This window comes from Scyliorhinus torazame, chromosome 4, assembly GCF_047496885.1.
Source record: "Scyliorhinus torazame isolate Kashiwa2021f chromosome 4, sScyTor2.1, whole genome shotgun sequence".
Taxonomy (NCBI): Eukaryota; Metazoa; Chordata; class Chondrichthyes; order Carcharhiniformes; family Scyliorhinidae; genus Scyliorhinus; species Scyliorhinus torazame.
In genome coordinates this window covers 263601828-263615657 of record NC_092710.1, presented here as the reverse complement: position 1 = coordinate 263615657, position 13830 = coordinate 263601828, and the positions used below count along the sequence as shown (strand labels likewise).

At 50.4% G+C, this 13830-nt stretch overlaps 1 protein-coding gene across 4 annotated transcripts in view; it reads right to left on the bottom strand.

Moving 5' to 3' along the window:
• The window catches only part of slc2a12 (solute carrier family 2 member 12), a 162000-nt gene that overhangs the window by 67310 nt on the left and 80860 nt on the right, over positions 1-13830 (bottom strand). The gene's annotated exons all lie outside the window — the stretch shown is intronic.

The following is a 13830-nucleotide window of genomic DNA, read 5'->3' as shown; positions in this document are numbered from 1 at the left end:
TCGGGTCGAGAAGATGGCCGCCGACCAGATGGCCGCTCCCATGATTCGCACGAGGCTGATGACGCGTCAGAAGAGGGCGTGTCGGGTCGGTGCGCACCAGCATTACGAGGCCTGCGGGCCTGAGAGCCTGATTTTCGGGCCGGCTGTTCTTTGTTTTTCTGGCCCCTGGGTCTGGCCAGGCAGACCCTCGCAAATGCCCTTTCTTCCCGCAGTCACTGCAGATCGCGGAGCGGGCTGGGCAGCGTGGGCGTGGGTGCTGGCCCTGCCCGCAGAAGTAGCAAGGTGTGCCCCCATGGTGAGCGGGTCGCCGCGTGGCGCAGGCCTGTAATACGGGCGAGTCTGAGGAAGTCCGGGGGGGCTGGCAGAGTCCGCGGGGTACGTACCCAAGTTATGTCGGGCCACCTCCAGCGAGGAGGCGAGCGTTAGCGTCTCCTGGAGGTCTTTTGCCCCGTTTTCGAGCAGTCGCTGCCGGATGTAGGTCGAGCGGATGCCGGACACGAAAGAATCTCTGATGTGCAGGTTCATATGGACTTCCCCTGTCACATCCTGATGGTCACAGTCCCTGGCCAGCGCGGTGAGTTTCTCAACAAACTCGTCGAGCGATTCCCCCGAGCGCTGCCGGCAGGTAGAGAGCAGATGCCGGGCGTGCACCTCATTGACGGGTTTGACAAACCGCTTGCGGAGCAACTCAATCGCTTCCTCATAAGTCGTCGCCTTTTCGAGCGTGGCGGAGATTCTGTGACTCACTCGGGCGTGGAGTAGACGCAGCTTGCGTGGCCCCAGGATGGGAGTCTCTGCGGAGTCCAGGTAGGCCTCGAAGCACCGCAGCCAGTATTTAAAAATTTCCTTTGCCGCCAGCGTTCGTGCTTCCAGATTGAGCTTCTCTGGTTTTAGGCCTGCGTCCATCCTGAATCTAGTTTAGCCTAATAAATTGAGGTACCCTCAATAATGATGCTTAGAGATTAAACAGTAAAGAAGGCTTTATTAGGCTAATAACTGTGCTACAGATATGGACGAGAGCTGACTGCTATACAGACCATGAGGCAGGCCTTTATGTATGGCTCCCAGATGGGCGGAGCCAGAGGCGGAGTCCCCAGGGTTCCAAGCCTGGTCTTAAAGGGGACATCACCTTACATGATGATAAGGCAGTAACCGTTCATCACAGGGGGGCAGGGCTCTGCCGAATTTCAATGTAAGGCTTTGGAGGTGGCATTGAAAGCCAATACATAGTAACAGAGCAGCGCAGAGGTGGGGGAGGACGTAGAGCCTGAAGTTGCTGAACTCTACGCCCTGAACGGTGAGGGTCGCGGCACAGTATCCCCGGATTTCACCGGAATGGGATCCGGAGGCCAGGGAGATTTTCTGAGTGAAGTGGAGTACCGGGAGGGAGCAGCGCCTTACCGTAGCAGGGTGGATGAAACTCTCTGTGCTCCCGGAGTCAAAGAGGCAGGTCGTCTCGTGCCCGTTGATCTTTACCGTCATTGTAGCAGTCGCGAGGTTGCGGGGCCGAGACTGATCCAGGGTGATGGAAGCGAGCTGCGGAAGATGTTGGGAGGTCCCGGGCTGATCAGCGGTGGCGGAGGTGTCAGCGGGCAGTGAACGGCCTGATGAGAGGCGTGGTCCAAAATGGCACCGACGATGGCGACGCCCACGGGGCGCACATGGCAGGTGGCGTCAAAGATGGCGGCGCCTACAGGCCGCACGTGGCTTGTAGTGGAGAAGATCGCGGCGCCCCTGGATCACACGTGGGGGGTGTAGCAATACCGATCCTGGAAACAGCGGCGACCGACCGGGCCTAGCAAACGGAAACAAAGTGACCCTTCTTCCCGCACCCGTTGCAGGTCGCGCTCCGCGCCGGGCAGCGCTGCTTGGGATGTTTGCTCTGGCCACAAAAATAACATTTGGGCCTTTCGGAGTTGACTGGCTGCCGCGCGGCGCAGGTTTGCGGTGTACTCGAGTCGGCAGCTGGTGGGGCCCACGATGCCCACGAGAGTGCCGCGCGGTCGGAGGTGTAGGCCTCCAGATTACGGGAGGCCACTTCCAAGGAATTGGCAAGCTGCACAGTTTCTGCAAGATCGAGGGTACCCCTTTCCAATAGCCGCTGGCGAATGTACGTAGACTTAACGCCCGTGACATAAGCGTCTCTGATTAGTAGTTCGGTGTGTTGGACTGCCGAAACTGCCTGGCAGTCACAGTTCCTACCAAGAATCTGTAGAGCCCGCAAGAAATTGTCCAGAGTTTCCCCCGGGAGTTTCCGTCTCGTGGCCAGGAGGTGCCTGGCGTACACTTGATTCACCGACTTAACGTACTGTCCCTTCAGTAGCGTCAGCGCTTCTGTGTACGTGGGCACATCCTGGGTGAGGGGAAAAATTTGATGGCTCACCCGTGAGTAGAGGACTTGGAGCTTCTGTGGGTCCGAGAGTTCTTCAGTGGCTGCTCTGAGGTAGCCTTCAAAGCAGGCTAGCCAGTGCTCGAAGGCGGACGTGGCGTTGGCTGCGTGAGGGCTCAGCTCCAGGAGATCAGGCTTGATTAGGAAGACCATCTTTTAAAATCTTGTGGAATAAATTGATGTACCGTCAATTACCACGAGACGAGAATGGTGAAACAATCGAGGCTTTATTGCACAAGATGTTGTGCCTCCTGCAGCTGGAACCAGAATGGGAGCAGCACAGGAGAGCATACACTTTTATACGCCGCCTTCTGGGAGGAGCCAGCCGGCTGGGATTTACTGTGGTGCCTGTAATACAGTGGCAGTACCGTAATGCATGCAATGTGTTACTCGTGGTGTTTACCACACACAGCTCAAGGATCTTCAGCAACAGGGCATCATTTCCAAGGTAACCAAACCGACTGACTGGGTCAGCTCGATGGTATGTGTTAGAAAGACTTTGGGAGACCTGCGCATCTGCATTGATCCCAAGGATCTCAATAAGAATATAATGCGTGAACACTACCCTATCCCGAAGCGGGAGGAACTCTCCAGTGAGATGGCACACGCACGTTTTTTCACCAAGTTAGATGCGTCACATGGATTCTGGCAAATCCAGCTGGATGAGTCCAGCAGAAGGCTCTGCACCTTCAACACACCGTTTGGCAGATACTGCTATAATCGCATGCCGTTTGGCATTGTCTCGGCATTGGAGATCTTCCATCGCATCATGGAGCAGATGATGGAGGGCATTGAAGGGGTTCGTGTGTACGTGGACGACATCACCATATGGTCCACGACCCCTGAAAAGCGTGTTTCCCGTCTCCAGCAGGTATTCCGCCGTGTCCATGCCAATGGCCTGAAGCTGAACAGGTCCAAATGTTGCTTTGGCATGTCGACACTCAAGTTCCTAGGTGACCAGATCTCTCAGCAGGGCGTGCGCCCGGACACAGACAAGGTCAAGGCCATCAAAGCCATGAAGGTCCATGAAGACAAGAAGGCGGTGTTGCGCTTCCTGGACATGGTCAATTTTCTGGGCAAGTTCATCCCAAACCTGGCCTCACACACCACGGCCCTACGAAACCTGGTAAAATAGTCCACTGCCTTTGAGTGGAAGGCAGCACATCAGGCAGAGTGGTTGGAGCTGAAAGCCAAGCTCACCACTGCACCCGTCTTGGCATTTTTTGGTCCAGACAGGGAGACAAAGATCTCGACAGATGCGAGCCAGGATGGCATCAGTGCGGTGCTGCTTCAACGCGATGACACTTCATCCTGGGCACCAGTAGCCTACGCATCGAGGGCCATGCGCCCACCGAAACAAGGTATGCACAAATAGAGAAGGAATGCCTGGGTCTTCTCACTGGCATTCTCAAGTTTCACGACTGTGTCTACGGCCTGCCGACATTCACTGTTGAGACGCATCATAGGCCTCTGGTCCACATTATCCACAAGGACCTGAACGACATGACGCCTCGGTTGCAGCGCATCCTCCTCAAACTCAGAAGGTACGACTTTGACTTAGTGTACACGCCTGGCAAGGAGCTCATCATCGCTGATGCATTGTCCCGCTCCATCACATTGCCTAGTGAACCGCTGGAAATCATCCAGCAGATTGAATCACAGGTGCAGCTGTGTGCTAGCACCCTCCCGGCGTCTGATGAGAAGGTGGTTTGTATCCGTGAGGAGACAGCCAAAGACCCCCTCTTGCAGCATGTCATGCACCACCTCGCCAATGGCTGGCAGAATGGGCAGTGCCCTCAATTTTACAATGTAAAGGACGACCTGACGGTGATTGATTGGATCCTCCTCAAGCTGGACTGGATTGTCATTCCACTCAGTCTCCAGAGTTTGGTGCTCCTCCAATTCCATGAGGGACACCTGGGCGTCGAGAAGTGCAGACGCAGAACCAGGCAGGTTGTCTACTGGCTCGGTATTAGCCAGGACATCTCGAACATGGTCCTCAACTGTGCGATTTGTCAACGCTTCCAGCCAGCGCAGAACAAGGAGATACTTCAGCAGCATGAAATCAGGACCTCCCCGTGGTCCAAGGTTGGCATCGACCTCTTTCGTGCGAATGTCATGACTACGTGTTGATTATTGACTATTTCTCCAATTACCCTGAAGTCATGAAGCTCTCAGACCTCACATCTCGGACCGTCATCAAGGCCTGTAAGGAGACGTTCTTCAAGCATGGTATCCCACTCACTGTCATGAGTGACACTGGCCCGTGCTTCAACAGCCACGAGTGGTCTATGTTTGCCAAGTCATACCATTTCAAACATGTCACTTCCAGCCCACACTATCCGCAGTCCAATGGGAAGGTTGAAAAAGGGGTGCACGTTGTGAAATAGCTCATCTGCAAGGCTGCGGATGCTGCTTCTGACATCTACTTCGCGGTGCTTGCATACACTGTCCACTGGCATGTCGCCGGCTCAACTCCTGATGAACAGGGAAACTTTCAGCCATGCACTTGCCCAACCTGGATCACCTCCCGGTGCTGCAGAAGGTGCAGCAGCTGCAAAACGAGCAAAAGCAGGGCTATGATGCTCATGCCACCGATTTGCCCGTGTTATCCCCGGCAGACACTGTCAGGATCCAGACACCGGATGGTGGCTGTTCTGCTCCAGCTGTCGTTCGACAGGCTGCACCCCGCTCGTATGTTGTACGTATGGCTGATGGTTTTGTTGTGCGACAAAACAGACAGGCACTGCTCAAAGTTGCCTGCCCGCAACCTCTTTCTTCTCCGTTTCCGTCCACTTTTTGCCACCTCCTGATACCTCAAACTACGAGGCCACCAGAGACGTTCCCATGTGTCAACAAAAGATTTTTAAAAAGGGGAGATGTCATGATATGCAGACATGCAGATAATGATATACAGACAGGCAGCTAATGAACACAGAGAACAGGACATGACCAATGAGCAGGCAGGACACTCAGGGGTGGTATCTCACTATAAAAGGCACGAGGCACTCACACTCTGCCTCTTTCCACTGATGAACATCTACAGAGTGAGTCAGGGTGTATGTACAGTATCACACCTTTAGCACCTGGCTAAGAGCCAGTCTGGTTCAGTCAGACAGAGTAACCACACTTAGATTAGCAGAGAGTCGAACTCATAGAGAACTGTGCTAACTGTGTTACTGGTTCAATAAATCAGATTGAACTAACTTCAAGGTCTGAAGTATCTTTTGGTTAAAGCTGCATCCAGTTGCAGCCTGTGTTATCCCAGAGTACATAGCACGACAGAGTTGATGTAGTCAAGCCAGATTTATTCATTAATGACTAAGCCAGTTATGCAGCAAGTACCTTTGAGTTTACACTCCTCTGATCAAAGACTGAAAATAAGGATATACCAAAAAAGGGCAACAAGGCATAGGCAGCAGCCAGAGCAGTGGCACCACGGCTGGCTCTGATGTTCAGAAGGGAGGGTCAAAGCGCAGAAGAGTAATAGTAATAGGGGACTCTATAGTCAGGGGCACAGATGGGCGCTTCTGTGGACGTGAAAGAGACTCCAGGATGGTATGTTGCCTCCCTGGTGCCAGGGTCCAGGATGTCTCCGAACGGGTAGAGGGAATCCTGAAGGGGGAGGGCAAACAGGCAGAGGTCGTTGTACATATTGGTACTAACGACATAGGCAGGAAGGGGCATGAGGTCCTGCAGCAGGAGTTCAGGGAGCTAGGCAGAAAGTTAAAAGACAGGACCTCGAGGGTTGTAATCTCGGGATTACTCCCTGTGCCACGTGCCAGTGAGGCTAGAAATAGGAAGATAGAGCAGACAAACACGTGGCTAAACAGCTGGTGTAGGAGGGAGGGTTTCCGTTATCTGGACCACTGGGCGCTCTTCCGGGGCAGGTGTGACCTGTATAAGATGGACGGGTTGCATCTAAACCGGAGAGGCATAAATATCCTGGCCGCGAGGTTTGCTAGTGTCACACGGGAGGGTTTAAACTAGTATGGCAGGGGGGTGGGCACGGGAGCAATAGGTCAGAAGGTGAGAGCATTGAGGGGGAACTAGGGAATAGGGACAGTGTGGCTCTGAGGCAGAGCAGACGGGGAGAAGTTGCTGAACACAGCGGGTCTGGTGGCCTGAAGTGCATATGTTTTAATGCAAGGAGCATTACGGGTAAGGCAGATGAACTTAGAGCTTGGATTACTACTTGGAACTATGATGTTGTTGCCATTACAGAGACCTGGTTGAGGGAAGGGCAGGATTGGCAGCTAAACGTTCCAGGATTTAGATGTTTCAGGCGGGATAGAGGGGGATGTAAAAGGGGAGGCGGAGTTGCGCTACTTGTTCGGGAGAATATCACAGCTATACTGCGAGAGGACACCTCAGAGGGCAGTGAGGCTATATGGGTAGAGATCAGGAATAAGAAGGGTGCAGTCACAATGTTGGGGGTATACTACAGGCCTCCCAACAGCCAGCGGGAGATAGAGGAGCAGATAGGTAGACAGATTTTGGAAAAGAGTAAAAACAACAGGGTTGTGGTGATGGGAGACTTCAACTTCCCCAATATTGACTGGGACTCACTTAGTGCCAGGGGCTTAGACGGGGCGGAGTTTGTAAGGAGCATCCAGGAGGGCTTCTTAAAACAATATGTAAACAGTCCAACTAGGGAAGGGGCGGTACTGGTCCTGGTATTGGGGAATGAGCCCGGCCAGGTGGTAGATGTTTCAGTAGGGGAGCATCTTGGTAACAGTGACCACAATTCAGTAAGTTTTAAAGTACTGGTGGACAAGGATAAGAGTGGTCCGAGGATGAATGTGCTAAATTGGGGGAAGGCTAATTATAACAATATTAGGCGAGAACTGAAGAACATAGATTGGGGGCGGATGTTTGAGGGCAAATCAACATCTGACATGTGGGAGGCTTTCAAGTGTCAGTTGAAAGGAATACAGGACAGGCATGTTCCTGTGAGGAAGAAAGATAAATACGGCAATTTTCGGGAACCTTGGATGACGAGTGATATTGTAGGCCTCGTCAAAAAGAAAAAGGAGGCATTTGTCAGGGCTAAAAGGCTGGGAACAGACGAAGCCTGTGTGGCATATAAGGAAAGTAGGAAGGAACTTAAGCAAGGAGTCAGGAGGGCTAGAAGGGGTCATGAAAAGTCATTGGCAAATAGGGTTAAGGAAAATCCCAAGGCTTTTTACACGTACATAAAAAGCAAGAGGGTAGCCAGGGAAAGGGTTGGCCCACTGAAGGATAGGCAAGGGAATCTATATGCGGAGCCAGAGGAAATGGGCGAGGTACTAAATGAATACTTTGCATCAGTATTCACCAAAGAGAAGGAATTGGTAGATGTTGAGTCTGGAGAAGGGTGTGTAGATAGCCTGGGTCACATTGTGATCCAAAAAGACGAGGTGTTGGGTGTCTTAAAAAATATTAAGGTAGATAAGTCCCCAGGGCCTGATGGGATCTACCCCAGAATACTGAAGGAGGCTGGAGAGGAAATTGCTGTGGCCTTGACAGAAATCTTTGGATCCTCGCTGTCTTCAGGGGATGTCCCGGAGGACTGGAGAATAGCCAATGTTGTTCCTCTGTTTAAGAAGGGTAGCAAGGATAATCCCGGGAACTACAGGCCGGTGAGCCTTACTTCAGTGGTAGGGAAATTACTGGAGAGAATTCTTCGAGACAGGATCTACTCCCATTTGGAAGCAAATGGACGTATTAGTGAGAGGCAGCACGGTTTTGTGAAGGGGAGGTCGTGTCTCACTAACTTGATAGAGTTTTTCGAGGAGGTCACTAAGATGATTGATGCAGGTAGGGCAGTAGATGTTGTCTATATGGACTTCAGTAAGGCCTTTGACAAGGTCCCTCATGGTAGACTAGTACAAAAGGTGAAGTCACACGGGATCAGGGGTGAACTGGCAAGGTGGATACAGAACTGGCTAGGCCATAGAAGGCAGAGGGTAGCAATGGAGGGATGCTTTTCTAATTGGAGGGCTGTGACCAGTGGTGTTCCACAGGGATCAGTGTTGGGACCTTTGCTGTTTGTAGTATATATAAATGATTTGGAGGAAAATGTAACTGGTCTGATTAGTAAGTTTGCAGACGACACAAAGGTTGGTGGAATTGCGGATAGCGATGAGGACTGTCTGAGGATACAGCAGGATTTAGATTGTCTGGAGACTTGGGCGGAGAGATGGCAGATGGAGTTTAATCCGGACAAATGTGAGGTAATGCATTTTAGAAGGTCTAATGCAGTTAGGGAATATACAGTGAATGGTAGAACCCTCAAGAGTATTGAAAGTCAAAGAGATCTAGGAGTACAGGTCCACAGGTCATTGAAAGGGGCAACACAGGTGGAGAAGGTAGTCAAGAAGGCATACGGCATGCTTGCCTTCATTGGCCGGGGCATTGAGTATAAGAATTGGCAAGTCATGTTGCAGCTGTATAGAACCTTAGTTAGGCCACACTTGGAGTATAGTGTTCAATTCTGGTCGCCACACTACCAGAAGGATGTGGAGGCTTTAGAGAGGGTGCAGAAGAGATTTACCAGAATGTTGCCTGGTATGGAGGGCATAAGCTATGAGGAGCGATTGAATAAACTCGGTTTGTTCTCACTGGAACGAAGGAGGTTGAGGGGCGACCTGATAGAGGTATACAAAATTATGAGGGGCATAGACAGAGTGGATAGTCAGAGGCTTTTCCCCAGGGTAGAGGGGTCAATTACTAGGGGGCATAGGTTTAAGGTGAGAGGGGCAAGGTTTAGAGTAGATGTACGAGGCAAGTTTTTTACGCAGAGGGTAGTGGGTGCCTGGAACTCGCTACCGGAGGAGGTAGTGGAAGCAGGGACGATAGGGACATTTAAGGGGCATCTTGACAAATATATGAATAGGATGGGAATAGAAGGATACGGACCCAGGAAGTGTAGAAGATTGTAGTTTAGTCGGGCAGTATGGTCGGCACGGGCTTGGAGGGCCGAAGGGCCTGTTCCTGTGCTGTACATTTCTTTGTTCTTTGTTCTTTGTAACAGTTTTGCAAGGGGCAAAAGTGCCAAGGGCAGAGATGAGACAGTGATTAGTTTGGTCTAGAGTCATAGCGGGCGGAATCTTATCATATTTTTTCAAAGTGTCAGGTTCTGTCTGAAAACAGGCCTGTAGCTCTCCGCCCAGTTTTCACTCCAGACTTTCAGCCCTGCGAAGAAAGGAAAATGAGTGGACGTGATTTGCACTGTCAATCTGGTGGGGTGGGGCCTAATAGAACTGGCAAGCCTGGCTCCACAAAGATCGGGGGGGGGGGCATCTTTAAAGGGTGTCCTGATTAGGTGAACATCAACTCCCCCAAGCCCACCCCCCACCCTCCCGCCGCCACAATCATCGGGCTCTTCTCTTCCCCAGCCTCCCCACCCTACAATCATTGGGCTCGCTCTCCCCTCCCCTCCCACAATTAGGAGAGAGAACATAGAACATTAAAGCACAGTACAGGCCCTTCGGCCCTCGATGTTGCGCCGACCTGTGAAACCACTCTAAAGCCCTTCCACACTATTCCCTTATCGTCCATATGTCTATCCAATGACCATTTGAATACCCTTAGTGTTGGCGAGTCCACTACTGTTGCAGGCAAGGCATTCCACACCCTTACTACTCTCTGAGTAAAGAAGCTACCTCTGACATCTGTCTTATATCTATCTCCCCTCAATTTAAAGCTATGTCCCCTCGTGCTAGACATCACCATCTGAGAAAAAAGGCTCTCACTGTCCACCCTATCCAATCCTCTGATCATCTTGTATGCCTCAATTAAGTCACCTCTTAACCTTCTTCTCTCAACGAAAACAGCCTCAAGTCCCTCAGCCTTTCCTCATAAGATCTTCCCTCCATACAAGGCAACATTCTGGTAAATCTCCTCTGCACCCTTTCCAATGCTTCCACATCCTTCCTATAATGCGGCGACCAGAATTGCACGCAATACTCCAAATGCGACCGCACCAGAGTTTTGTACAGCTGCAACATGACCTCATGGCTCCGAAACTCAATCCCTCTACCAATAAGAGCTAACACACCGTACACCTTCTTAACAACCCTCTCAACCTGAGTGGCAACTTTCAGGGATCTATGTACATGGACACCGAGATCTCTCTGCTCATCCACACTGCCAAGAATCTTACCATTAGCCCAGTACTCTGTCTTCCTCTTATTCCTTCCAAAATGAATCACCTCACACTTTTCTGCATTAAACTCCATTTGCCACCTCTCAGCCCAGCGCAGCAGCTTATCTATGTCCCTCTGTAACTTGTAACATCCTTCCGCACTGTCCACAACTCCAACGACTTTAGTGTCATCTGCAAATTTACTCACCCATCCTTCTACGCCCTCCTCCAGGGCATTTATAAAAATGACAAACAGCATGGGCCCCAAAACAGATCCTTGTGGTACACCACTAGTAACTGGACTTCAGTCTGAACACTTCCCATCAACCACCACCCTTTGTCTTCTTCCTGCTAGCCAATTTCTGATCCAAACTGCTAAATCTCCCTGAATCCCATGCTTCCGTATTTTCTGCAGTAGCCTACCATGGGGAACCTTATCAAACGCTTTACTGAAATCCATATACACCACATCAACTGCTTTACCCTCATCCACCTGTTTGGTCACTTTCTCAAAGAACTCAATAAGGTTTGAGAGGCACGACGTACCCGTCACGAAACCGTGTTGACTATCTCTAATCAAATTATTCCTTTACAGATGATTATACATCCTATCTCTTATAAACCTTTCCAAGATTTTGCCCACAACAGAAGTAAGGCTCACTGGTCTATAGTTACCGGGGTTGTCTCTACTCCCCTTCTTAAACAAGGGGACAACATTTGCTATTCTCCATTTTTCTGGCACTATTCCTGTAGACAAAGATGACTTAAAGATCAAAGCCAAAGGCTCAGAAATCTCTTCCCTAGCTTCCCAGAGAATCCTAGGATAAATCCCATCCGGCCCAGGGGACTTATCTATTTTCACACTTTCCAGAATTGCTAACACGTCCTTATGAACCTCAAGCCTTTCTAGTCTAGTAGCCTGAATCTCAGTATTCTCCTCGACAACATTGTCTTTTTCCTGTGTGAATACTGACAAAAAATATTCATTTAGCACCTCTCCTATCTCCTCGGACTCCAAGCACAACTTCTCACGACTGTCCTTAACTGGCCCTACTCTTACCCTAGTCATTCTTTTATTCCTGACATATCTATAGAAAGCTTTAGGGTTATCCTTGATCCTACCTGCCAAAGACTTCTCATGTCCCCTCCTGGCTCTTCTTAGCTCTCTCTTTAGGTCCTTCCTAGCTAAATTGTAATTCTCGAGCGCCCTTACTGAACCTTCATGTCTCATCTTTACATAAGCCTCCTTCTTCCTCTTGACAAGTGTTTGACTGCCTTAGTAAACCACGGTTCCCTTGCTCGACCACTTCCTCCCTGCCTGACAGGTACATACTTATCAAGGACACGCAGTAGCTCTTCCTTGAACAAGCTCCACATTTCCATTGTGCCCATCCCCTGCAGTTTTCCTTTCCATCTGATGCATCCTAGGTCTTGCCTCATCGCATCATAATTGCCTTTCCCCCAGATATAACTCTTGCCCTGAGGTATATACCTATCCCTTTCCATCACTAAAGTAAACGTAATCGAATTGTGGTCACTATCACCAAAGTGCTCACCTACCTCCAAATCTAACACCTGTCCTGGTTCATTACCCAGTACCAAATCCAATACGGCCTCGTGTCTCGTTGGCCTGTCTACATACTGTGTCAGGAAACCCTCCTACACACATTGTCCCAAAACGGACCCATCTAAAGTACTCGAACTATAGCGTTTCCAGTCAATATTTGGAAAGTTAAAGTCCCCCATAACAACTACCCTGTTGCTTTCGCTCCTATCCAGAATCATCTTTGCAATCCTTTCCTCTACATCTCTGGAACTTTTCGGAGGCCTATACAAAACCCCTAACAGGGTGACCTCTCCTTTCCTGTTTCTGACCTCAGCCCATACTACCTCGATCAACGAGTCCTCATCAAACGTCCTTTCTGCCACTGTAATACTGTCCTTGACTAACAATGCCACCCCTCCCCCTCTTTTACCACCTTCGGGCTCGCTCCCCCCACACCCCCCGCACTGCAGAAATATTGCTGGCATCTCCCCATTCCCCTTTGGCCACTCTGCTGCCTGTGCCTGCAAATTACACCCCAATGGTTTTACACTCGTCCCCACCACACATAATGGATCCCCCCATCCTATGTGGCTGTCCAGAGGGCCCACCCCTGTCACTGCCCCCTGGCACAGGTTGGCACTGCCAGGTTGGTACTGTGCCATGGGGCAGTGCCAACCTGTGCCACAGGCATGTCCCTCTCCCCCAGAGGCTATACTTATTTCTGCATCCCCAGAGGGATCCCCTCAACTGAATCAACATCCTGGGGGTTACCATTGATCAGAAACTGAACTGGACTAGCCATATCAATACTGTGGCTACCAGGGCAGGTCAAAGGCTGGGAATCCTACGGCAAGTAACTCACCTCCTGACCCCCAGAACCTGTCCACCATCTAAAAGCACAAGTCAGGCGTGTAATGGAATACTCTCCACTTGCTTGGAGTGCAGCTCCAACAACACTCAAGAAGCTCAACACCAACCAGGAAAAAGCCGCCCATTTCATTGCTACCCCTTCCATAAACATTCAAACCCTCCACCGCCGATGAACAGTGGCAGCCAAGTGTGCCATCTACAAGATGCGCTGCAGTAACTCACCAAGGTTCCTTAGATAGCACCTCACAAACCCACAACCACTACCATCTAGAAGGGCAAGAGCAGCAGATACCTGGAAGTTCCTCTCCAAGTCACTCACCACCCTTACTTGGAAATATTGCCGTTTCTTCACTGCCACTGGGTCAAATTCCTGAAACTATCTCCCTAACAGCACATTTGGTGTACCCATGCCTCAGGGACTGCAACAGTTCACAAAGGCAACTAGGGATGAGCAATAAATGCTTGCCTAACCAGCAACACCCACATCCCGTAAGTGAATAAAAAATATTTGTTTTTCAATCTTATATTTAAAAAGCTGTTGGGGCAGAATGGTGGCACAGTGGTTAGCACTGCTGCCTCACGGCACCGAGGTCGTAGGTTCGATCCTGGTTCTGGGTCACTGTCCTTGTGGAGTTTGCATATTCTCCCCGTATTTGCATGGGTTCGCCCCCACAACCCAAAGATGTGCAGGGTAGGTGGATTGGCCACGTTAAATTGCCCTTTAATTGGAAAAAATTAATTGGGCACTCTAAATTTATTTTAAAAAATTAAAAAGCTGTTTGAATATTCAGTGAGAAAGAATCATGCGGCGAGAGGCTGGCTAATCATATTCAAATTTATTTAAATCCATTAAAATTAGGCTCTCGCCCTCTGTGGGCATGAACCTTGCAAAGTCAC